Raw genomic sequence first — 26,030 nt, 5'->3', positions numbered from 1 at the left:
TTTTTAAACTAAATAAATCTCATTCGGAGAAAAATAAAGTCACTCCCCTCACACCTCTGAAGCTAGGCAGGTAAGAACCAGGATGAGAAGCCCTTCCCTTGCCTCACTGGGTAGATGGGCATGGCTTGTTCATTTCAGCCTCAAAGACAGAGTTTCCTCACCTGCTTCAAAGAAGGACTGTTGATTCTGCATTTTATAGAAAGTAGTTAAGGCGGGTGAGATCTTGCATTGGGTTTCTATGGACAAACGTCACGCTGCTACTATATTACCTGGGAAAAGAAAAAAAAAACATTTTTCCCTTAGAACTTTTTAAAGAGAGACTGGATTATAATACCTTAACATCCTTTATCAAAAGACAAGAAGAGATTTGCCGAGCCAAGTGCACCCCTAACCTAATGTGTCCTTCCAAGTGAGGCTGATGTTTGTAGTCTAAGGAAGCAATTGGATTTCACTACCTCGCATCATCTGGTCATTAACTTACGTAGCAGAACAAAATGGCCCACCAAGCTCTTTTCTAGTTAGCAGGACTTATTTAAATTCCTTTCCCTCCCCCCACCCCATCCTCCTTTTTATAACCTGTGGCAAATTACCAGTATTGATAAACCATTAGAAAATAAAATAAGAGACAATTTTATTGACAGCTAAATGAAGTAATGCCTGGGTTGTGTTGGTTTTAAGCAATTGAGCTTTTTGTATTCATTAAAACTCTGCAAGCAGCATGTGTTAAATTTTTGATATATGCAGTGCGTACTGAAATCTTTATCTACATTAACTGAGACACCAATTTGCACCCCTGCTGCACTCTAATAGGCTGATTTATTGTGGTTTTCTGAGGCCTATTAATGAAAGAGCTTGGAGTTTTTTAGTGGCCTGAATCAATTTTATTTGGGGATGAGGCAGAACTTGTCAAGGTCCATGCCTCTGGTTTTCTCTTCTGTCAGTGTGGATGGATCCTGTGAGCTCTCGTGTCCTGTGCAGCAGCCAGGCGCTTGACAGACGGGTATGTGAACCAGAGACTGCTTAGGCATCTGTGCACACTCAGCATGGGATTCCCCAACTATCGTCGAGGTGGAGAATGGCTTATGAAGGCTTCTAACAAAAATAAATACAAATAAAACACAAAAACAAAATCCAACAAAGCTGACAATAAGCACCAATCTGAGTGACCATGTTTACTCTTCACCATTATTAGTAAGTTCTTGGACCACCTAGGTTGATGGCTTCTTAAGATCTTACTCCCCTGTTTGAACTTAAAGTCTCTGGTTGGAGAGCCCAGAAGGATGGCAACCTAGTTTTGCTCATTCATGTATCCAAAGCACCTAGAATAGAGTCTGAGTTCATTAATATTATCAGGGGATAGACTTCCACACAGAAAGGAAAAAAGAAAAAAAATTATTAAATGATTATTTTTTTAACCAATGTTTGTTACTGTTAGTGTAGAATCTGATGGAAGCTATGATCTCTCTCCAGAAAGAGGCTTGGTTGTTCACGAACATGACATTTTCCATACAATTTCAGACTTCCCTAAAGGCCCATAGGCAGACCTCAGAGTAAGGTACACTCTGGTCCACGCAGTGCCCAGAAACAAAATTGCTTAATTACTAGAGCTGGGGGAAGCTAACAGAGACCATATGGGGGATGGGAGAGGAGAAGCTGATCCAATTGGATTACATGATCTTCTGATTACTGTTCCTAGAGATCCTAACTTAGTCAGCCAAGCAAACCATCCAAGAATTAATTTGAAATACTAATCACTGTTCACAGCCCAGAAAATATTAAACAGATAATGAGCAAATTTGTTAAAAGCCACATAAAATGGTCTTCTTTTCTCTTCCAAATCTGTTAGTTGATTTGTTCCCCAGGGTGGCTGAATTACAGAGTTCTTCTTCAATATAGCTTCTACGTTATGGAGGGAGTTTAGAATATTCACGAGCAGATCTTCCTATCCTGAAGCTGACTGATCCAGAATTAAATTATCCCATCATTTTTGTTATCTTGGAATCGAATCCCAAGGACCTCGGAATGTCTAGCTGAGTCTGAGGAATCACAGGAGGAATCAGCAGCTGCCCTTCCTGTGGGATGAAGGACTGCTGCTGGATTTAACAGATATGGGCTTTTTACATTACTCCTGTTATTTTCAAGACATTTCTCAGCAAATCCATCAACCGATCAGACCTATTGATTCCTGTACAAACATTGATGTTAGCATTCCCATATCACATACTATAAAATTAGGTTTATTTTTGGTGTATGATTTCAGTTCCCAGTAGTCCCCAAGACTGCATATTACCCCCCACACCACTCTTAGATGATTATTGTCTTGTTTCGTCTTGTGCCAGGAAAATCTGATACAGAACCAAAAGTTTCAATCAGGATCATGAAACAGAATCTATCATGAAATCCTGAAACTTTGGCAGAATTCTGACAAGAAACACATTGACCACAAACGTAGAGAAAATTTAATTTAGAAATTAATACAAAAAAACTGGTGATAATGTCTTAGATGCAGTACAGTTTGAAAGAAAACATACCAAAATATCAAAAGATCAAGTATTTGGAAAATTGAGCTCATGGATACGATCATTCTTATGTTGCTATGTCATGAACATAATGAAAGTGAAGTAGACTAAAAAGCCACACCACCACCCCCCCAACCAAAAATAGAAATTAACACATTCTTTAGGAGACTCTGAATGCTATTTCTATAACAAGAGGAACTTTTTCATGGTCAGGAAAATGAGTTCGTGAGATTTAGCTTTGTCACCTATCTAGGTAAACCAGGCTAGTTGCCTCATTACTTTGACCTTTGGTTTCCCTGTCTTTACAAGGATAATAATAATTACTTTTAAGGCAGTTAGAAGAATTGAACAGGATTATGTCTATTCAGCACTCAGGGCAGGCCCTGGGAGCACCAAATGCGCATTTAGTCAACAGGAGTTGCTTTCTTATGATCACCAAGGAACCAAGGAAGAATTGAATAAGAGAAGAGAAGACTATAGGCAGGTCAGGACGACTGACAGGACATTTGTGGACTATCCAGTCTTCAACACCGAAATAACTGTTGCAAAAAATATGGAGATTTGTCTTTCAAGGCTGTCTCTTTTGAGATCCTTGGGGGAGGATCAAATGTGGCATCAATGAAGAGATGGGGGTGGTAGGAAGGAATACAGCAGACCCAGGTGATGACAGGAGAGGCAAAATAGTTGAGGGAAAGTTAAAAATTAAAATAAAAATCAAGGTCCCACCTGTTTGGCAATAATAAAATTTAGAAAGTCACTTCAGAAGGAAAGACAAGTCCTATGAAAGCCAACAAAGCCATGGATAGGTGTTCTCAAAAGGAGAAACATTGCAGAGAATACTCACAGTGAACAAAAATACTGCCCGATTTCACAACAAAAGAAACACGGTGGGCTCAACACCAGAAACTATTCTTGGTTTGGATTTTTTTATGACACTAAATTTAACCGACTGGAATTCTTTTTTTTAAAATAGAATTCTATTCAACCTTTTCAAATGACGAATTTGCATTTAATGAGAAATGTGCACTTTAACACAGGCCTGGCACTCCCAGTCCGCAGCTTAGTTCCTCTTGAAGACGTGAGACCCACATTGTGGCAAGTATTTCTCAGGCATGAATGCCTGGGACGTGCACAGGTGGAAGGGCAGGAAAGATTTCTTCTCCCGACAGGGAATGCCTAGGGTGAATCTTCTGTGAGGGAGGCCACTAATCTTGCCTATGAGGATGAAACATGTTAAGGGAAGAGGCATCGGTGTAGACTACATGACTGGTATAATTAACACTATTGTTCAGGAAGGTCTTAGTTATCAAAGGATAAAAGAGTCAGCAGCAAGTTTAAGCAATGCAATAATGTGCCATGGGCGGTTTCTCAAATTCTTGCTTACTTTAGGAAATTATGACGGGCTAATCAAAGAGCACCCTGATCCTATAATAGAGAGAATAAAGGGAGTACTGTAGGACAAAAGAACCCAAATAATCCATTTCTAAGACAACAGCTAACTCTGTTGCTGAGAGTATCAGCAGGTTAATTAAGAAATCTGTTAGTGATGTGGCTGGCACATTTTCATTTCCAGAAGATCCTGCTCGTTAGCACATGAGCATAACTAATGGTTGTTGAATGGTGACATGTCTTGGCAGAAGGAAGGACGTAGGGATGTCTTCTTAGCTCACAGACAAGTCTCCCCTTGCTCGCCCTACCCACCATACTAAGAAAGGAACCTTGTCACTACTTGCATCAGTTGCTACCTATGAAGAGACCAGATCAAGAACTCAGATTCCCATGGATATTAACTTATTCTACTTTTTTTTTCTCTAGCGAGCTAAAAAGAAAGTTACTGACTATAGAATTTTCATAAACTACATGCTATTTCATTGTAGCATGGCATGAAACTTCTGATGGCAAGAAACAGAAAGTCCCAACTTAAATAACAAAGAATTTATTAATGGTTTTGTCAAATGTAAGACACCAATTATAACACATACCATTATTTTATGAACCACTAAGAAAGAAAAAAATAAAACACTGTCAATGTTCATTGACACAACATTCTCTAATGCTTCAAAATGTTTATTTTATCTTCTACTGAGAAGATTTGTGAAACTTAGACATATATCATATATCACATATACACTAAATATTACATATCAGAAGTACATGTACATACATAACCATAAATCAAATATATCGATTTATATTCTCTAATACTCTTTAAGTTCAGAACCATCAATATCCATTTTTTTCCAACCAATATTGTCCTCTGTGACATCAAGAGTGTTGGTGATGCAGCATTCCTTAAGAGATTACTCTACGATTGCCTCTTGAATTTTCTTCCAAGCACTGACAGTCATCATGTAAATGTTGATGATGATGCTTCCTTTATGTTTCCAGAAGTTGTCAGTGGAAAGTGTTCGGACAGAAAACAAGATCCCTAACTCTAACATCCTTTAATAGTTTGTTGGCTGAACTGTCCACAAGAGGCTGCAGCTGTCAGTCATGTCACTGGGAATCACAATCAAACTGACACATGCACAGGCAATGACAACTATGTCAGGACCACCCCTGGCCAGCAGTGATTGTAAGATATTATCATGACAAAACATGTTCTGATTTCAGAGATGTTGAACTATGAAAATCAAGTGAAACCTAGAATCAACAAAATGGATTATCTTCCTTAACAAGAAATCTGAAGCTGTGATGGCTGAAGGGAAGGTTAATTCAGTGGCTCAATGATGTCATCAGAGACCCCTTTTCTTTTCACCTTTCTACTCCATCATCCTCAGTTTAGTATCTTGTGCTCAATTCACTGCCTTCATGGACCTAGATGAAGTCAGAGTTTTAGGAGTCATATGCAAACCTGATGACCGGAGGAGGAACGAGAAATGTTTGCTCCTAAGGGTCTCTTTTTACCAGTAAACAAAATAATCCCTTTGGAGAATATCCCAGTCACACAAGAAGTAAAAGAATGAACATCATTGTTGAGCTCTATCCCATTGCTCCTTTGCAGGAATTGGGGTCTAATTTTAACAGATCTTTGCCAAAGGTATCAGAAAGCTGGATTTTTCTGTGGAATACTCTGATTTTTAAAGTATATCTCCAGTCCATCAGTCTCTATACCATTCTATGTCACCTACATACAACATGGAAACTAAAAGAACTTCAGTCCAAACGTGTTCTACAGGACCCTAGATTTGGGGGAGAAAAAAAAAACTGATCTACACCCCATGCAGCACTACTGGAAATGTAACCTGCATCTAGTTCTGTGTATCTGAAGGGCCATGTAGTGCCAGCAGAAATGACACAAAACAGCCATAGATAAATTCACCCAGGAGAAACAGAACCCATTTCGCTGGATCTATGCTTTTACCAATGGGCAGACTGCTCATAGGTGGTTCACTTCATAGAAATCTCTTGAGGCTTCCCTAGAAGTTCTAACTTGGCAAGAATACTTTGATGGTGCCACAAGAAACACTAGGTGTCATTCCAGCAAATGGCTCAAACCCCAAACCTTACTTTAGTTGGGTGACTGCTCCCCTACTTCCTCCCTTCAATCCCATGGCATCCCAGCCAGCCTCTCCCTGAACAAGGACCCTACCCTGCACTCGGTAGAAGCACCCATCCCCATCTACTTGTCACTCCATGGCTCCAACCCCCTTTCGTTTGGCCTTTCACTTGCTCCTAATTTTTTATTTAATGTTTTTTAATGTTTATTTTTGAGAGAGAGAGAGAGAGAGAGAGAGAGAGAGCACAAGCAGGGGAGGAGCAGAGAGAGAAGGAGATACAGAATCTGAAGCAGGCTCCAGGGTCTGAGCTGTCAGCAAAGAGCCCAATGCAGGGCTCGAACTTCGGAATGGTGAGATCATGACCTGAGCCAAGTCAGACGCTTAACCAACTGGGCCACCAAGGCGCCCCTCACTTGCTCCTAATGTAATTTGGGCCAACAGTTGTAAACTTTTTCTCCCATTTGCTTTACCCATTCCATCATGCTAATTTTTCCTATGTATCTCAGATGAGGTTTCTATCCATTCCCTCCAGACTTAGATTGGTCTTCAGTCATGGCTGCCACATATGGGAAAATCTTGACAAAATTCATAAGCCAGAATGAGCAGCTATGGGATTATGGCCTGGACAGCCAGGATTCCTAGATGTGTGAGAGGAGAAATATTCTTTTCAAACATGACTTCCTTCCCACCTTCCTCTTTCCTAGTCGCCCTAATTCAATTTCTTCCTTCTCCATCTCTTCCTTCTAAAGAATTTTTATATTTTAAATATTTAAATTATACAAGAAATTTAGGCTATTAAAAAAAAATAAAAATGAAAACCAAGATTATTTGTTTCTACCACCACAAAAATATCACTGAACATTTTGGTGTGCCCACCGCCCACACACACACTCACACCAGTTTTGTTTCACTTTCTATTGCCACTTTTATTGATTGATTGACTTCTTGAAGCTTTGGTGATTTTCTCTATTTTTGTAAGGTTGAAATCAAATAGTTTTGTTTCATACCTATCTATGAAAATTCACCTGTAAAAATTATACCATTAGTAATTATATGTAGCATTCAGCTAAACCAAGAATATATATTTTGACCTTCTAGACTGTAATTAAAGGCAGAAACATTTTTTTTTAATTTTTTTTCAAAGTTTATTTATTTTTTTGGGGACAGAGAGAGACAGAGCATGAACGGGGGAGGGGCAGAGAGAGAGGGAGACACAGAATCGGAAACAGGCTCCAGGCTCCGAGCCGTCAGCCCGGAGCCTGACGCGGGGCTCGAACTCACGGACCGCGAGATCGTGACCTGGCTGAAGTCGGACGCTTAACTGACTGCGCCACCCAGGCGCCCCAAAGGCAGAAACATTTTTAGTCATTTTATACCCTCCTGGTTCTTTTCACGTAGACAGTAAAAATTTACCAATGTAAATTTCAAAATACTTCAAAATACATTTCAAAATATAAAAACCCAGAGACAGTCAAGCAAATTCCTTCCTTACTAATTTTTAATACTATGTAATATTGGTTAATATACATTAGATCTCTTATGTGCTCAGCTTTGACTAGAAGACTCCATTTCACCCTAAAAGTATTTTATTTTTCTGTAAATTAGAAAACCATCTGAGGGCATTTACACAGCTCCAGGATTTCACAAGTGTCAAAGCAGAACCTGGCATATAGTAGGTGCTTCAATCATGTTTGTCTTTGCAACTCTCTTTGCTACAGACTGTTGCTCCCCTAGGCAAGAATATCGTGATTTTGAAGTGCCTTTAAGATCTGTTCTTGTTACTTAATTACTCAGACTCTCCCTTGACTTTCAGTGTGAAAAAGAAAGTTGATTTTTGAACCTGTGTTTCCAGTGAATGAAAAGATATATAAAACTTGCAGTGCTTTCTAATAAACTCTCAAAGCAGAAGGAATAAAGTTTATCTTCTCAAAAAAAAAAGATATCCTCCCAACACACACACACACACACACACGTACACACACACACACACCATAGAAAGTATTGTCATATCCTGTGTGTTTACATTTTATTCCTCATGTTGAAATAGCCACTGAAAGTAAATTGTTTCAAATAATGCTTAGCATTGCAAAACTAAGTTTTCTAGAACTCGTTTTTGAAAATTCATCTAAATGGAAATTAATTTGGTTTTAAAAACAAATTAAAATCATTTTTACTTCAGCATCCTTGTTTGGATTTTCATGACAGTTCTTAGTTTTAGAACAAGACACCTTTATAGATTCTTCCTAAGGATCTATAAATTTATATATAGCTAGTTTCCCTCACATAATGATGATCAGTGATAAATAGATTAGTAGACCAGGCTGGTAATGTCCCTCCCCCCACCCTCAGTCTCATCTTCATGAACTATTTGTTTTCTGGTTTATTTAGCTACTGGGTACGCTCTCCATTAAAATACACTGGTGGACAGAAATAACTTTGCTACATCTGACAAAGAGGTAACATGCAATAATTTGATCTGTTAATCCCAAAGCTAACATTTGAGGGAAGTGGGTGTTTAATCAAATCTTCAGCCCGCCCAATAGCCAACCCTGTGCATGCCATCCTTTCTGAGTCATAAAGGTCAGGCTTGCTTTGCAGCTGCTGCGATTTCATGGTACCACAGCATTTTAGAACTGGAAGGGACCTTGGATCATTTGTGACCTGACCTTCCAGCCACTTTAAAACCGCTGCTCAAAACACATTGTACATGTAACTTTTCTGTTGCTGGACCCTATGCTCTTTAAAAGAAATGAAACATCTGTTCCAGATGCTTTTATGGGGCAGCTTATTAAAGGGTTGTTTGGTGGAGTCCTTTTATGTTCATGAAGTTTCTGAGTCTTTTGACAAGCACTGGTCAAGACGTTACTTTCTGCAGGGAGGACGCTTGGAGGAAAGGAAGAAGGGAAAGAAACCAACCTCATTGAATGCACACTAGATGCCAGGTGACTTACTTACATAGGCTTTTGTGACACTGGCCTTCAAAGATAACTGTTGTTTCCAATTTACAGATAAAGAAGCTAAGACCCAGAGAGTTTAAAAGTAACTTGCTCAATGTCTCAGTTAGTGAATAACAAAGCTGAGATTTAAACCCAGGTCTATCGGGCCCCATATCTGGCAATGTTCTGTTTAATACACCAAACTATTTCCCTTGAGTTTTATTCAATATCTAAATAGAAAAGCACTTCATGCAGCCACATGGCTACATGGGCATGGTAGACACTTTCCCTCAGGTGAACCTTCAAAGCAATTTGTTCAAAAATCCCAGGGAAAGGGATTTATATTTTCTTCTGTTTGGCTGTGGGATCATAATAATAGAATGTGCTTTGTACAATGATTCCTTTATATCGGATAGCAATGCTTACCCCTTTAGAAGCTAATGATGCTTGCTGTTGAAGACTCTACTCGCACATTCGAAAAATACAAGGAACAAGGTCAAGTGAGGGCATATTGAGTTTACAAAGAGATTTCTGGTAAATGGGCCTTCGAATCAAGTAGGCAGGTTGCTGCCTGGAGGACTTTCAAGCCACCCAAAACACAGAAATAGGTTTTTCCTTGAGATTCAAGATAACTCTGAAATCAGCACCATCCACACAGCCTGGCCATTCCTCAGTTCCAATTTACATGGAAGACAAAAAGAAAGTGTGACATTCTCCCCTCCCCACACCACACCTCAAACTGTTTTTATTTTTTTTAAGGCAAAATTAATGGAATTCCCCCTTTCTGGACCCAGAATCCAGAAACAAATCATAAATACCTTTGCATTCCCTTGTAGTACTCTGCAAAACTGATGATTATTCACAACTTTGTTTGAATTACATTCCATCTCATTTGTTTTTGACCCATTTCTCCCTCAAATTGACACAACCAATATGACAAGGTTAGGTGCAGAAGGTGGCTTGAAAAATATAAAGACAATTCAACCCAGATGCTGGAAATACAAAGCTGGTCTCCAAGGTAATATTGAAAATCAAAGGTTAGCAATAAGGTTGATGTCACTGAGTATGGATTTTGTCCCAAGGCAGATAGGCACTTTAATCTCAATATTTCTTTAAGCTTACCGCTCTACTGAGATAGAGTCATGCCTCATGGCTCTTGGTACCATAGTTCTTAATAGCAAGGGCTCTGCAATACTTACAAGTGATTGTGCTCTATCAGTGCAAAGGGAGTGTAGCCACCAAGAAAAAGTCTTCTTGTTTAATTATCTTTTTATTCACGGGCACCTCCCTTCTCTGCCCTTCTCAAGCACTTGGCTCTTCGTAGGCTAAACACCCAACTATGTGTTCATCCCAAACCCTCATCTATTATTTTCCCATTTTCTTGGGCCCCTCCTTCCTTTGCCCACATGTCGGCTTCAGTTCTCATTGTGTCCCAGAAAGATGAACGTCTGCCCTTTTCCACCCAGTGAGAGGCTGCATTAAACACGGGGTGGTTTCTACTTCTGGAATTCTGTGCTGTCTCTGAAGGGGTTACCTGCTTTTACTTAGGTGGGCAACTTACTGTTGTTAGGATTATTTACCCTACTTTTCTTTCATCCTTTCTATCGCTTTCTCAATATACCCAGTCAAAGTCAGATCATGTTATTAAAGAATCTGAGACGTGTAGCTGGTAAGCAGCAATTTATTTTTCTCACCTTTTCAAAGTGTGTCTTGTGGATGATTCTCACTCAGTGACCCAAATAATAAGTGTTCCTGTTATGCAATGGATGAAACAAACAGAGAAGATTCTTCCTCAGGTAAACCTTAGAGCTCACACAGAAGCAGACATGGTCTTAATCAGGCATAGTCAGCTTATGTTTCTATTTAACTAGAAATGATGAAGTAGAGAAATTCAGGGAAAACTGGAGAGGATGCCAGATAAGAAAAACCATTAATTAGGAGAAAGGAGAGAATTTCTTTCTAAACATGCTTGTTAAACCATTTGACTCTAAAATGGAAACATAACACTAGAACATGGAAATATTCACATTTGTGGTTTTATTAACATATTTAGATTTTTCAAACACTAGGCTATTTTTTGAAAGTTCGTGACTCAGCAAAATAGGGATGCATCTGACCAACCACTTTTTCCTCCTCCAATTTAAACCCATTTGTATTCTGAGAGAAATTTAATCTGTACATTTATGATTCATGTGTGCTTAACTTGTCAAAATGTTAAGAGCTGTTTGAAATAAAAGAAGCTTTTGGATTCCAATGCTTATATAATTTTTACCCTTAGAATTGAAAAGCTGTGCTTTTGCAGACAGTCAACAATCTGATACTCTATAGGCATATGCATCAGATATGAGAAATTGCGGGGCTAAAGTAAATCATAGGTATATTGCCGTTAATTTGAATTTCCATATGCGTACATATGTAAGTAATACAAGTAAGTCTTGTAAGTAATAATAAATACATAATAATAAGTAATAAATACATAAGTAAGTAAGTAATAAGTAAGTAATAAATACATAAGTAAGTAATAAATACATAATAATTTATTTTAGAAAAAAAAATTTTTTTTTAATAATTTATTTTAATAATTATTCCTTTCTTTGCAAGGTCACTAGGCAATGTTGTTCAAGTTGTATACTGCACAATTCTGGTAAGCACCTGCCTCAAAAACAATATAATCTTCAAAGCAATTCTGTTTTTCTGTATTCTCAAATCTTGTTTTTCTTTTCATAATTCAAGATTCAGGCAAGAACATTATCTGGGAACATCACTGAGCTACAATATCTTTATTAACTAGACCAAATATTCTATCTTGACTTGCCAAATTTGCAATTACTTGCAGAGACTTCATGCATATTAAGACAGTTAGTGCCTGGTATATTTATATATTTATATATATATTATAATCAGGCTTTGAGTTTAACTCTATATTGAGTTAATTATGTCTAGAGGTATATCTTTGCAAAAGTTCCTTTACTCCTTAGAACATTTGTATCTTCAGAAGAAAACCTGGGATAATTCTACGTACCTCAGAGAATACCAGTAGTGTAGAGGTAAACAATATACCATGGTAGGGCCAACTTGAAAGTTCAGTGTGAATTGTCCACAGAGTAAATCAATAGGAGTGGGGGAGTCTGTGTTTAGAACTGTCAGGCAGAAGGGAAGAGCAGGTTGGAAACTTTTGGGAAACAACCAATTGGTAGAACAAACTGTATTGATCAATGATGAACTAGAAACTAAGGGCAGGTCAGAAGAAAGAGGTTAAGAATCGTTCCAGCTACTAGTGGGTGAAATGAGAGCTGTGAATGTGAGGGCAAACAGGGTTCTCCTTTTACACGAGACCCAGCTCTCACTGTTGGGCAATGTCCAACTCTTAAAAGGGATGAACTGGGGCAGACAATTTTAAGAGTTACCCAGCACAGTACCTGAACCTAATATGAGATCAACAGATGTAAGTTCCCTTCAGCCCTTCCTAGGACATGGATTCACTTCGTCAGGGCAAAGAAAGCATCATGGAGGACCTAACTCACAAACTCCCACTTACCAAATATGGTGGATATTTGTTGTTGTTGTTTTATTTTCCCACCATTCTTTCATGTTTGGAATCTGCCTTTCCCTATTTTATGCAAATTTAGAGAGGCTCACTATCTTGGGTTTCCGCATCACCAACCATAGGGGAAGACACATGATGCAAGTTGATCAGAGTCTAACAACAGGCACATAACAAATAGAACCAGACTATTTTTTTTAGGAATTGTATGCTGAGAGAAAAAGGACCTCTTATCTGAGATTACATGCTAAAATGCCCATCTAAACCAGAAGTTGTTGGGAAACAAAACAAAGGGAAAATCAGACTTAATAGATTTTAAAAAGAGACATATATCACCTAGATCCTACCATGCCTGAAGCCTTAGCCTTTTCATTTACATAAGACAATTCGTGGCCAAGATGGCAGGATAGCATGAAAGTGTTTTGTGTATCTCGCATCCGTGAAACACAGCCAGACCAACACTAAACCATCCTGCACACCTAGAAAACTGATTTGACGATTGCTACAACAATATGCACAACCTGAACCACAGAATTCAGCAGGAATTCACCCCAAAAGAAAGAGCACAAAGAAATGACAGCCAGGGATTTAACCAACACAGATACAAGCAAAATGTCTGAACCAGAATTTAGAATCATGATAATAAGAATACTAGCTGGAGTTGAAAAAAAACTAGAATCACTTTCTGTGGAGAAAAAAGAAGTAAAAACTAGTCAGAATGAAATAAAAAATTCTATAACTGAGCTCAATCATGGATGGATGCCACGGCAGCAAGGATGGATGAGACAGAACAGAATCAGCGATATAGAGAACAAACTTATGGAGAATAATGAAGCAGAAAAAAAGGGAGATTAAGGTAAAAGAGCATCATTTGAGAATTAGAGAACTCAGTGACTCATTAAAAAGGAACAACATCAGAATCATAGGGGTCCCAAAAGAGGAAGAGAGAGAAATAGGGGTAGAATGGTTATGTGAGGAAATCATAGCGGAAAACTTTCCTAGCCTGAGGAAAGACACAGACATCTAAATCCAGGGAGCATATCATAGTCAAATTCACAAAATACTCAGGCAAGGAGAGAATCATGAAAGCAGCAAGGGAAAAATAGTCCCTAACCTAAAAGGGAAGACAGATCAGATTTGCAGCAGACCTATCCACAGAAACTTGGCAGGCCAGAAAGGAGTGGCAGGATATATTCAATGTGCTGAATCAGAAAAATATGCAGCCAAGAATTCTTTATCCAGCAAGGCTGTCATTCAAAATAGAAGGAGAGATAAAAAGTTTCCCAAACAAAAATTAAAGGAGTTTGTGACCACTAAACCAGCCCTGCAAGAAATTTTAAGGGGGACTCTCTGAGGGGAGAAAAGATGAAAATATAAATAAATATAAATAAACAAACAAACAAAGACCAAAAGCAACAAAGATTAGAAAGGACCAGAGAACACCACCAGAAACTCCAACTCTACAAGCATCATAATGGCAATAAATTCATATGTTTCAGCACTCACTCTAAATGTCAATGGACTCAATGCTCCTATCAAAAGACATGGAGTAACAGAATGGATAAGAAAACAAGATCCATCTATATGCCATTTACAAGAGACTCACTTTAGACCTAAAGACACCTTCAGATTGAAAGTAAGGGGATGGAGAACCATCTATCATACTAATGGCCAACAAAAGAAAGCTGGAGTAGCCATACTTATATCAGGCAATCTAGACTTTAAAATAAAGACTGTATCAAGAGATACAGTAGGGCATTATATCAAAATCAAGGGGTCTATCCACCAAAAAGACCTAACAATTGTAAACATTTATGTGCCAAATGTGGAAGCAACCAAATATATAAATCAATTAATCACAAACATAAAGAAACTCATTTATAGTAATACCATAATAGCAGGAGACTTCAACACCTCACTCACATCAATGGACAGATCATCTAAACAGAAAGTCAACAAGGAAACAATGGCTTTGAATGACACACTGGACCAGATGGACTTAACAGATATATTCAGAACATTTCATCCTAAAGCAGCAGAATATACATTCTTCTCCAGTGCACATGGAACGTTCTGCAGAATAGACCACATACTGGTACACAAGTCAGCCCTCAGCAACTACAAAAAGATCAAGATCATACCGTGCATATTTTCAGACCACAATGCTACAAAACTCGAAATCAACCACAAGAAAAAATTTGGAAAGGTAACATATACTTGGAGACTAAATAACATCCTACTAAAGAATGAATGGCCTAACCAAGAAGTTAAAGAGGAAATTAAAAAGTATATGGAAGTCAACGAAAATGATAACACCACAACCCAAAACCTCTGGGACGCAGCAAAGGTGGTCATAAGAGGAAAGTATATAGCAATCCAGGCCTTCCTAAAGAAGGAAGAAAGATCTCAGATACACAACATAACCTTATGCTTTAAAGAGCTGGAAAAAGAACAGCAAATAAAACCCCAAAACGAGCAGAAGACAGGAAATAATAAAGATTAGAGCAGAAATTAATGCTAGTGAAACTAAAAAACAAACAAACAGTAGAATAGATCAATGAAACCAGAAGCTGATTCTTTGAAAGAATTAACAAAATTGATAAACCACTAGCCAGTTTGATCAAAATGAAAAAGGAAAGGACCCAAATAAATAAAATCAAGAATGAAAGAGAGATCACAACCAACACAGCAGAAATAAAAGCAATAATAAGAGAATATTATGAGCAGTTATATGCCAATAAAATGGGCAATCTGGAAAAAAATGGACAAATTCCTAGAAACATATACACTACCAAAACTGAAACAGGAAGAAATAGAAAGTTTGAACAGACGCATAACCAGTAAGGAAATCGAATTAGTAATCAAAAATCTGCCAGAAAAACAAGAGTCCAGGGCCAGATGGCTTTCCAGGGGAATTCTACCAAGCATTTAAGGAAGAGTTAACACCTATTCTCTTGAAGCTGTTCCAAAAAATAGAAATGGAAGGAAAACTTCCAAACTCTTTCTATGAAGCCAGCATTACCTTGATTCCAAAACCAGACAGAGACCCCACTAAAAAAGGAGAACTATAGACCAATTTCCCTGATGAACATGGGTGCAAAAATCCTCAACAAGATATTAGCCAACCAGATCTAACAATACATTAAAAAAATTATTCACTACAACCAAGTGGCATTTATACCTGGGATGCAGGGCTGGTTCAATATCCGCAAAACAGTTAATGTGATTCATCACATCGATAAAAGAAAGGATAAGAACCATATGATCCTCTCAATAGATGCAGAGAAAGCATTTGACAAAACATAGCATCCTTTCTTGATAAAAACCCTCAAGAAAGTAGGGATAGAAGGAGCATACCTCAAGACCATGAAAGCCATATATGAATGACCCAACCTTAATATCATCTTCAGTGGGGAAAAACTGAGAGCTTTCCCCCTAAGGTCAGGAACAAGACAGGGATATCCACTCTCACCACTGTTATTCAACATAGTATTGGAAGTCTTAGCCTCTGCAATCAGACAACACAAAGAAATAAAAGGCATACAAATCAGCCAGGAGGAGGTCAAACTTTCACTCTTCGCAGATGACATGATACTCTATATGGAAAACCCAAAAGATTCCACCCAAAAACTGCTAGAATTGATTCATGAATTCAGCAAAGTTGCAGGATACAAAATCAATGCACAGAAATCGGTTGCATTCCTATACACCAACAATGAAGTAACAAAGAGAAATCAAGGAATCAATCCCATTTACAGTTGCACAAAAAACCATAAAATACCTAGGAATAAATCTAACCAAAGAGGTGGAAAATCTATACACTGAAAACTATAGAAAGCTTATGAAAGAAACTGAAGAAGACACAAAAAAATGGAAAAAAATTCCATGCTCCTGGATAGGAAGAACAAATATTGTTAAAATACTTGTCAATACTACCCAAAGCAATCTACATATTCCATGTAATCCCTATCAAAGTAACACCAGCATTCTTCACAGAGCTAGAACAAATAATCCAAAAATTTGTGTGGAACCAGAAAATAACCCAAATAGCCAAAGCGATCTTGAAAAAGAAAACCAAAGCAGGAGGCATCACAATCCCAGACTTCAAGCTATACTACAAAGCTGTAATCATCAAGACAGTATGGTACTAGCACAAGAACAGACACTCAGATCAATGGAACAGAATAGAGAACCCAGAAATGGCCACAAACGTATGGCCAACTAATCTTTGACAAAGCAGGAAAGAATATCCAATGGAATAAAGACAGTCTCTTCAGCAAGTGGTGCTAGGAAAACTGGATAGTGACATGCAGAAGAATGAACCTGGACCACTTTCTTACACCATACACAAAAATAAATTCAAAATGGATGAAAGACCTCAATGTAAGACAGGAAGCCATCAAAATCCTCGAGGAGAAAGCAGGCAAAAACCTCTTTGATCTTGGCCGCAGCAACTTCTTACTCAACACGTCTCCAGAGGCAAGGGAAACAAAAGCAAAAATGAACTACTGGGACCTCATCAAAATTAAAAGCTTCTGCACAGCGAAGGAAACAATCAGCAAAACTAAAAGGCAACCGATGGAATGGGAAAAGATATTTGCAAACCACATATCAGATAAAGGGTTAGTATCCAAAATCTATAAAGAACTTACCAAACTCAACACCCAAAAAACAGATAATCCAGTGAAGAAATGGGCAAAAGACATTAATAGACACTTCTCCAAAGAAGACATCCAGATGGCCAACCGACACATGAAAAAATTCTCCACATCACTCATCATCAGGGACATACAAATCAAAACCACAATGAGATACTACCTTACACCTGTCAGAATGGCTAACATTAATAACTCAGGCAACAACAGATGTTGGCAAGGATGCAGAGAAAGAGGATCTCTTTTGCATTGTTGGTGGGAATGCAGACTGGTGCAGCCACTCTGGAAAACAGTATGGAGGTTTCTTAAAAAACTAAAAATAGAACTACCCTACGGCCCAGAAATTGCACTACTAGGGATTTATCCACAGGATATAGGTGTGCTGTTTCAAAGGGACACATGCACCCTCATGTTTATAGCAGCACCCTCAACAATAGCCAAAGTATGGAAAGAGCCCAAATGTCCATCGATGGATGAATGGATGAAGAAAATGTGGTATATATATATATACAATGGAGTGTTACTCGGCAACCAAAAAGAATGAAATCTTACCATTTGCAACTATGTGGACGGAACTAGAGGGTATTATGCTAAGTGAAATTAGTCAGAGACTGACAAATATCATATGACTTCACTCATAGGAGGACTTTAAGAGACAAAACAGATGAACATAAGGGAAGGGAAGCAAAAATAATATGAAAACAGGGACAGGGACAAAACAGAAGAGACTCATAAATATGGAGAACAAACAGAGGGTTACTGGAGGGGTTGTGGGAGGGGGGATGGGCTAAATTGGTAAGGGGCACTAAGGAATCTACTCCTGAAATCATTGTTGCACCATATGCTAACTAATTTGGATGTAAATTTTTTAAAAAAGATAATTTGTTCTTCTCTTTTACTGAAATTGATTTGAATGGAATTTCCATCCCTTACAACCAATAGACCTGACCGACAACTTTGTTGGGTTTATACTTGGGGACTAAACTTTGACATAGAATATATTAGAAAACATATCATACTCCCTCTTTTTCTTATAAAATTTTAATCTATTCATAAAAATTAAAATAATTAAAATTAAGTCAGATATTTCTGTGCTTGAGCCATTATTCTAGTTATTGGGATAATTTTCAGGTGTCCCTCATATGATAATCCTGTGCTGGTGGGAAAATGAGGTACTGGCAGAATGGTGAGGGCTCTTTCATCCAGTGAGAATGCCATCGTTAATGTAGGCCCAGGCACTATTTGTTCCCAGAGTCTCCCCAAGGCAATCCAGGGGCCATGCAGAGCTGAGAATCAATCTTGCAACAGGGCAGCAGGGCCTCCCATGGTCAATGAGCAAGGTAAGGGTCCAAATGATTTAACACAAAAGGAGGCAAAGGCCTATATCTAGAGCCTGGGCACGGAGTCAGGAATCTGTGAAACCAAATTGGGGAGGTGGGAAGAACCAGCAGATTCTATAGGTAGAGCAAAGGAGAGGCCTGTGAGAAAGTCACATCACTGCTGGATCTATATGATTTCCAAGGTACTACATGGAATAAGGATATGGAGTTGAAAGTCCAGGGCAAGAGCAAATATCCACAAGCTTTCTGTGGCCAACTAGACTGTAATTGATGTTTACCCACACAGATAGAACAAATAGTTACAGGGAGTAAACAGTCCTCCATTTACTGATTTATTTATTAACACATCATTTTCATTATCATCAATCATGTAGAATTTGGCGTGTACATAGTGTACTACTAGTGATGTAGATGGAGAAAAACCACAGGAGATGGTCTTTGCCCCCTAGCAGCCAGGGCCTAGTTCGGGCTATCTAGATGTGTGTAGAGATAACTAGCATATAACACAGTTTGTGGTGGTTACATATCACCCCAAAGGTTTGGACAGTGTAGTTGTGAAATTTTTAGCAAGGCAGACATTCTTGTGTGATCAGAAGAGGCTTCTTAGAAATGGGGGGATAAAGCTTGGTGGGTAGTCATTATGGCAAAGGGAGCCATGTGGGTTTGGAAAGCAGACTGCGCTCTACTGCTAATTAGGTATGAGGCTTTGGGCAAGGTCTTAGTTTCTCATCTCATTTTTCCTCCTTTGCAAATGGAGAATAATACTGCAAATACCCAGGGTTAAGGGCAAGATGAAATAAGGTAAGTAGTGCTGGGCTCCAAAAGCCTCAAAGCGGTCCCCACATGCCTGGAGTAGCTGAGGAGGAACAAAATGAACAGGAGAAACAAGAGACCTTGGGCCTAGCAGTAAGGGACAATAGAACGTCTAGTTGGGTGGGAGGGTCAACATTTCCCATTTCACCTTTTTTTTTTTTTAATTCTGGTAGGACTTATGTGGCACTGAGGCCCATAGCACACATCCTTCCCCATCTTGTAATAGACCTATGCTGGCAATATAACAGCAATCATCCCTGAAGAATTTAGATATCACTGCAAGGACAATGTGGGCAGAAACGCTGAATTAACTGAGAATTAGTCCCCGGCATCAGGCAAGGGCTCAAAATAGTAAGGAAGGTATTTTAGAATGTGTAGAAGGTTATATTGTTTGGACAATGGAGCTTATGAGTTATAATTTACACCAACTAATCATGTCAAACACTCACAGGCAATCAACAAGTATTTGTTCTCTTCCTCCCCTTTTCCCATTCCCCAACATTTTAAAGAATGAATAGGACTCTGAATAGAATCTGTGAAAGTAGAGTTATCAGGTGCAGATGCCTTTTACAGATCTCCCTTTGTGTCCATAAAAATAATTCAAAGCACATGTTTCTCGTGATGACAGGAAAGTCATTTTACTGCCACATAGAAAGGACATCACATTTAAAAAATCATTTATATACACCCCCATCTATGGCTTCTCATCCTGGAGAAGTTGACAAAATTGTGACTCATCTGTGACCAATTTTTGGAAGGTGTGGAAATGGAAGCCAGTGTCCACTTATCCACAAGTAGAGTGTGTGTACTCCAGGGAAGAGGAAATGTCTTTCTCTGGTGACATTTAAGAAAATGGCAGGGACAGCTATCATTCAGTGTGGGTTGGCTACAGAGCCGCCCCAAGGCAGTGTCACTGTTGCTGAAAGCAGGGACAGAGACAGCTAGCTCCCAGGGCTCAAAGAAATAGGTCAGGGCTGACAGCAGCAGCTGGTTAGCTCTGCCTTTCCCACACCCCCTCCCCCAGTGCCCTTCTGGTTCCCCAACCTTCACTCTGGTCCCCTTGGACAGCAACACTGTCTCCTCTCTCTTCCTTTGACTTCCTCAGTCCCTCGCTCAAGTTCACAGGAACACAGATCTAAAATGCCTCCCCACCTAGAAAAACTAAGAAACCTTTCCAGGCTGATGGATAGTGAGAACATTAAAAGTCTTTCTCCTGACTTTCCCGAACTTAAATTTCTTTTAACTCTAGATGCTGAGATTTTGCATTAGACCATAGGCAATATGAAGTCTGCATTGGTTTCTTGAGCTTCATTTACGTAGGCAGGTATGAAATGTTATTGTAATTCTGAAGATGTTTTAACTACTTATTTATCCAGCATCAGCACAAATGAAATGTCTGTCCGTTGATTTTATGGATAATTGATCTCTACCCTATAAGCATGAACACTTCTTTTTCATATAAAATGTATTCCATAATTCATTATAATTCTATAATTCACTTAATAAATATTTCCTAGTAAGAATTATTACCATACTTCTTGGTTAGTCAGGGTCATTGAGGTGGACCTCAGTGGCTGAGTTTTGCTGAACTAATTTTGCATAATAGAGGAAGGCTAGACCATAAGCGCCCACATAATGTCCTTAGACCTTTGCGCGGGTCTAATCTGTGAGGCATCTTTCTGTCACATCCCATGCAACAGAATCTCACAGGGTCACTGCTTGGCCAGGTCAATACCAGGGTGCCCTGCTGATAAGAAACCATGATCCACTCCTGGGGAATCGTAGAACAACAAAATTGGAGCAAAGCAGCTTAACTAGATGAGGAATGGAGGAAGCTCTTGGGAAGAGGTAAGAAGAACATGCTTGAAGTTTGGAAAGTCATTGTTTGCAATCTGCTTGATTGATCAGTTTTTACTGGCCTTTTCACATACAAGGTCACTTTTGCTCTGGGGGCTTCTTAAAAAGGGCGGTATGATTTTGGACAATGACATTGATATTATCTTTGTCCTCATCCCAAGCTACTGATTTGCAGTATTGGGTCCTCCTGGGTCTCCCCCAATTCTCACTACTTCCAACCTAATGTCAACGGTTTTGGAGAAAGAGTGAAGGGTGCTAGAAAAGCTCTCACACCACCCCTCCCCCAGCCCGCCACACACACCTCAGCTTTTTCACTGTTGCCCTGAGTTGGCCTGCCCTTCTAACTCAGTGTGCCAGAGGCTGGCTGGCTGGACACTTCTGTCCTCTCATATCCAAAGGCACCTGGTCTTCACAGACTTCCCCCTCACTGCACCAAAGAATATTGCACTTGGGGACACCTAGGTGGCTCAGTAAACTGAGCATCTGACTTTGGCTCAGGTCATCATCTCACATCAGGCTCTCTGCTGTCAGCACAGAGCCTGCTTTGGATCATCTGTCCCCTTCTCTCTGCCCCTCTCCCGCTTGCATGCTTTCTCTCTCTTTCTCTCCCTCAAAAATAAACAAACATTTTTTAAAAAAAGAATATTGCTCTTTGGTTTTCTTTTTAAGTTTTTATTTAAATTCCAGTTAATTAACATAGAGTGTAATATTAGTTCGAGGTGTATAACGTAGTGGTTCCACACCTCCATACAGCACCCCTTGCTCATCACAAAGAGTGTTTTTTTTAACATGCAAATATGATCATGTAACTCCCCTTCAGCAGCTTTTTACTGCCCTTACAATCAAGTTCAAAGTGCTCTCAACAGACCCCAAGCAAACTGCTGGCTCTCCTCTTGAGCCTCCTCTCCCCTCAACCCTTCTCACTCTCAGAGCTCACCAGTCGGGGGGTCCCCAGTCCAGCCCTGCCCTCTTCTGACTCAGGGCCCTGTCACCCACAGCCCTTGTACCTGTTCACGTAGCACCTTCCTTGATGTAACAAGACAGAACAAAAATAAAACACTCATCCTTCAGAGCCCAGCTTAAGTGTCAGATCATCGGAGAAACCTTTATTGATGCCCCCAGGAAAGACTAAGTCCCCTTCCAGTAGCTACCCAGGCACTCGCCAGCCTCAATATCCAGCTCTCTTGCAATCACTCATTCAATATTAATCTTGTCTCACTAAATTTTACTCCATGGGGACAGTGACAGGGGCAGATGCAGGTGTTGTGGCCTTTGAGCTCCTACAGTGGGGGAGGGGACTGGCTCTTTATTAGAACAATATTGAAATAGCTTACTTTGCAGATTTTACAAAAAAACATATGCTTGATCACGTGAACCCTTTTCCAAAGCCTCTCCTAGGGCCTGAAAAGGGCCATTCTCGTGAGGGGGCCTGAAGCCTAAGCGGCTTTAGCTTCATGGTGACTTTGTTCTGGGCAAGGATTATATCACGGCTTTGTTCCTGGCGCCTGACACAACTTTATTTGGGTGACTACTGTTTATTAGTTTTCCAATAACTGAACGAGGAAAAATTAGAAAATCTGCGTTTTCAAATATTAAGCCAGTATATATTTGCTGGTAGAAACATGCAGACCTACTATGAATCAAAGAAGTAAGTGGCTCTCTGAGGGTTCAGCAGATCTTGGGTGAAAAGAAGACATCTGCCCCTTTCTCTCCCATAAGGGAAGCCTCCTGAACAGGGCCCTCAGAGAAGTGGGCTGTGGTGGCCATACCAGTTTCAGGCTGTTTCTGATCTTTAGCCCTGACTCCATAGGAAGAAATCTGAATCTCTAATCATGACACTCTTAACCAGGGATGATGAACCACGTTGCTTGTAGAACTGGGAATATTTCTTTCTACGTTCATGTCTCTGGCTTTCATCAAATTCTCAGAGTGTAGGAGACCTCCCAAAACATGAACTGTTCTTGCAGATTAGTCTGGAAGGTATGAAATCAACAGAAATATCATAACAGCTCAGACAGCTCAGGGGGTCAAATCCCAGCCTGACTTCCTAGAAGAGGGTCTTCACAATTTATTCAACCTCTACGAGTTTACTCAATTGTATCATGGAGCTACTAGTGATTACTCACAAGGGGACCATACACATATATATGTGTATATACTTATGTGTTGTCTGGCCCTGTTCCTGTCTCATAGTGCACACTCAATAAATATTTGTTCTCTTCCCTTCTAAATAAATAGTTTTTCATTGTTTAGCATAATCCCTGTACTGGAGGTTAAGATATTTAAGAATGATTTCTTTATTAACCTATCTATTCACAAGCTTATTCAATACCTATTGTGTACCAGACACAGTGCTAAGCACTGGGAAGGGGTAGGGTGGGAATCAAAGATCAGTAAAATTATTAGGAGTGAAGGCAAACCAAATAGACTAAAACAAAAATCAAGAAGTAGTTTTGAAAATCTCCTACTTCATGATGATTATGTGTTCTCTCTTGGAGAGGAGGCTCTTTGACTATCTACATTATTCCAAAATATCTGGATAAAAATGAAAAAATGTAGTCATTCATGAGGCTTCTTATGCAGAAGATAGCAATCATCCAGATGTTTCCAAATATTCATGTGTCCACTGTCATCTAGACAACCGTTTTTGGAGTACTGAAATTTTCATTCTCAATGAGATGGCGTTGCTTTGGGTACACACAGCTTTGTCGGTTTTGTGTTACAAACCAACAAATATCCTGTCTCTGACATGGGCCAAGTACAACTGGTGCTTGCAAAGCAAAACGAAAAAAAAAAGTAATGAGACATTATGAAAATAAGTGGGTCTTAAAGCCAACATGAAATTATTCAGAACTAGTCTCCTAGTCCTTCTCTCCCCACTCCCCATCTCTCTCACATACACACACATTAATCCTACTTCATCTCCTTCTACTCCCCCTCATGCCTCCCCCAGCCAGCTCCCCCATCATTCCCAGATCAGTAAGGCTTGAAGTGCTGACCAGTGTCCCCTTGCCCTCCTACACACACCTAGCGGGGCCAAATAAAACACAAGATTCCCAGTTAAATCTGAATTTCAGATATACAAGTAAATATTTAGTGTAAGTATGTCCAGATATTGCATGGGACATACTTATGCTAAAATTATTCTTTGTTTACCTGAAATTCTAATGTAACAGGACATCTTGCATTTTTATTTGTTAAATATGGCAACTCCATTCCATCTCTTCCTAGAGTTTTGTCCTGTGCCCAAGTTACTTCCACTCGCACTCGTTTGGGCCTCGGGTCTCATTTCCATTTCTACACTGGCACATTCCAGTTCTCTGGTTGGTGCTTCTTCTCTGGAGTCCACTCAAAATCCCTGCTCTCCCAAGTCCTGCCTCCAGGAACACCACCTGCTGGGATTATCCACCACTGTGTTCTGCTGGGCTGTCCCACCCCTAGCTTTTCTTTCTCAGACGCCCAGAGCTCTTGATAGCTGGTCTCTTCTCTGTCTCAGGATCCCTTCTCTTCCTGGGTCCCCTTACCTGAAGGGACCGTGACAGAACCCTGACCCTGTGCCCTTCCCTGAGGCTTCTTTGACTCCCTACAAATAAATTTCCAGAATGCCTGATGCATCCCCAACTGGAAAGCAGAGCTAGAGTCACATCAGCCAAGATAAGGGTTAGTTGTATTCACAAGCTAAAATAAGCATCAGAAAAGGGCCAAACAATGCAGTCAAGAAGGAACTATTTACTTCCTAAGAAGAAATATAACTAAATGGGAAAATGTCTAATAAACCAATAAATGAATTAATAGTTGCACAAAACATAATTTATCTCAGAGCCTGCAATTCAACCACATAAGCACTCATAATATCAAAGCTTTTTTATTTCCTCTAAATTTATCAAGGTCTTATTTAATTGCTATAAACACCTAAAGACATGAGCAAATTAACACATAAAATTGCAGGATTTCAGCTGATACATATTCATGAATGCATGTTGTTGTGATCAGGCAAATAATGACCTGAGACATTGATAAATTTGGTAGATGCAAAAGAAAAACAGAGCATACTGTTAGAATTCTCTGTGGATCACAGAGTAGAATCTTTGATAAAGCCCTACTCTAAGAGGCTATTCATAACAACTATTTCTCTATTTCATAACAAGTATTTCTGTAATTCTTCCAGGATGGAAATCAGCAAATGTTTCGTCAGTAAGCTTCATAAAAATACTGTCCCCCCAAACACTTGAAGGCTAGACCCATACTAAAGAATGCTGGCTTCTTGGAAGCCTAATCCCAGGCCCTGTTGATCAGAATCAGTTTCACATTCTTACTGGCATTCTTGCTTCCATATCTACTGCCACTCAGAAAGAACTGACAGTTTTCCAAGCATTTGTGGGAATCTCAAGTTACAGCTGTGCCAGGGTCTTCAGAATGAATGTCTTTTATTTGGATGAAAATGTACAGCATGTGTTGGCTCACCCAGAGTTGCTGCCGCGCGGTTATTTTTGAATCCCCAGCCTGCTAACCCCTCTCGTAAGAACCCATCCATGCATAGCTCCTGTTCATTAAATCCGTTGTTCTCACCCAAGCAGGCAGTGCCCCTGTGAGCTGGACGCTGCACTTAATCTGAGCATCTGAACAAATGCCTGGGGCAGATAATGAGGCACAGAGGGTGACAGGTCCTACAGACGGTTCTCAGGAAAAGGGCACGATTACACAGCACACAGATAGGAATACTAATTGATTTCAGCTGATCTCAGAGTAAACCTCAGACTCCTTCTCAACATGATATTCCAGTGAGCCATTTCCAATCAATCTAGAGCAAGCAGCAGTTCAACTGTTATTTTCCTCCCCTGTTCAAAGTGAGGTCAACGAGAAAGT

General features: G+C 39.5%; 1 long non-coding RNA gene across 1 annotated transcript in view; it reads right to left on the bottom strand.

The window, feature by feature from the left end:
- Nucleotides 1–26,030, bottom strand: part of LOC125175155 (uncharacterized) — a 45,138-nt gene that overhangs the window by 4,181 nt on the left and 14,927 nt on the right. The window contains exon 2 of the long non-coding RNA XR_007155673.1: nt 162–269. This is a non-coding gene — a long non-coding RNA (uncharacterized LOC125175155). The remainder of the gene's footprint in view (nt 1–161; nt 270–26,030) is intronic.

This window comes from Prionailurus viverrinus, chromosome C2 (assembly GCF_022837055.1).
Source record: "Prionailurus viverrinus isolate Anna chromosome C2, UM_Priviv_1.0, whole genome shotgun sequence".
Classification (NCBI taxonomy): domain Eukaryota; kingdom Metazoa; phylum Chordata; class Mammalia; order Carnivora; family Felidae; genus Prionailurus; species Prionailurus viverrinus.
This window is presented reverse-complemented; position numbering and strand designations above follow the sequence as displayed.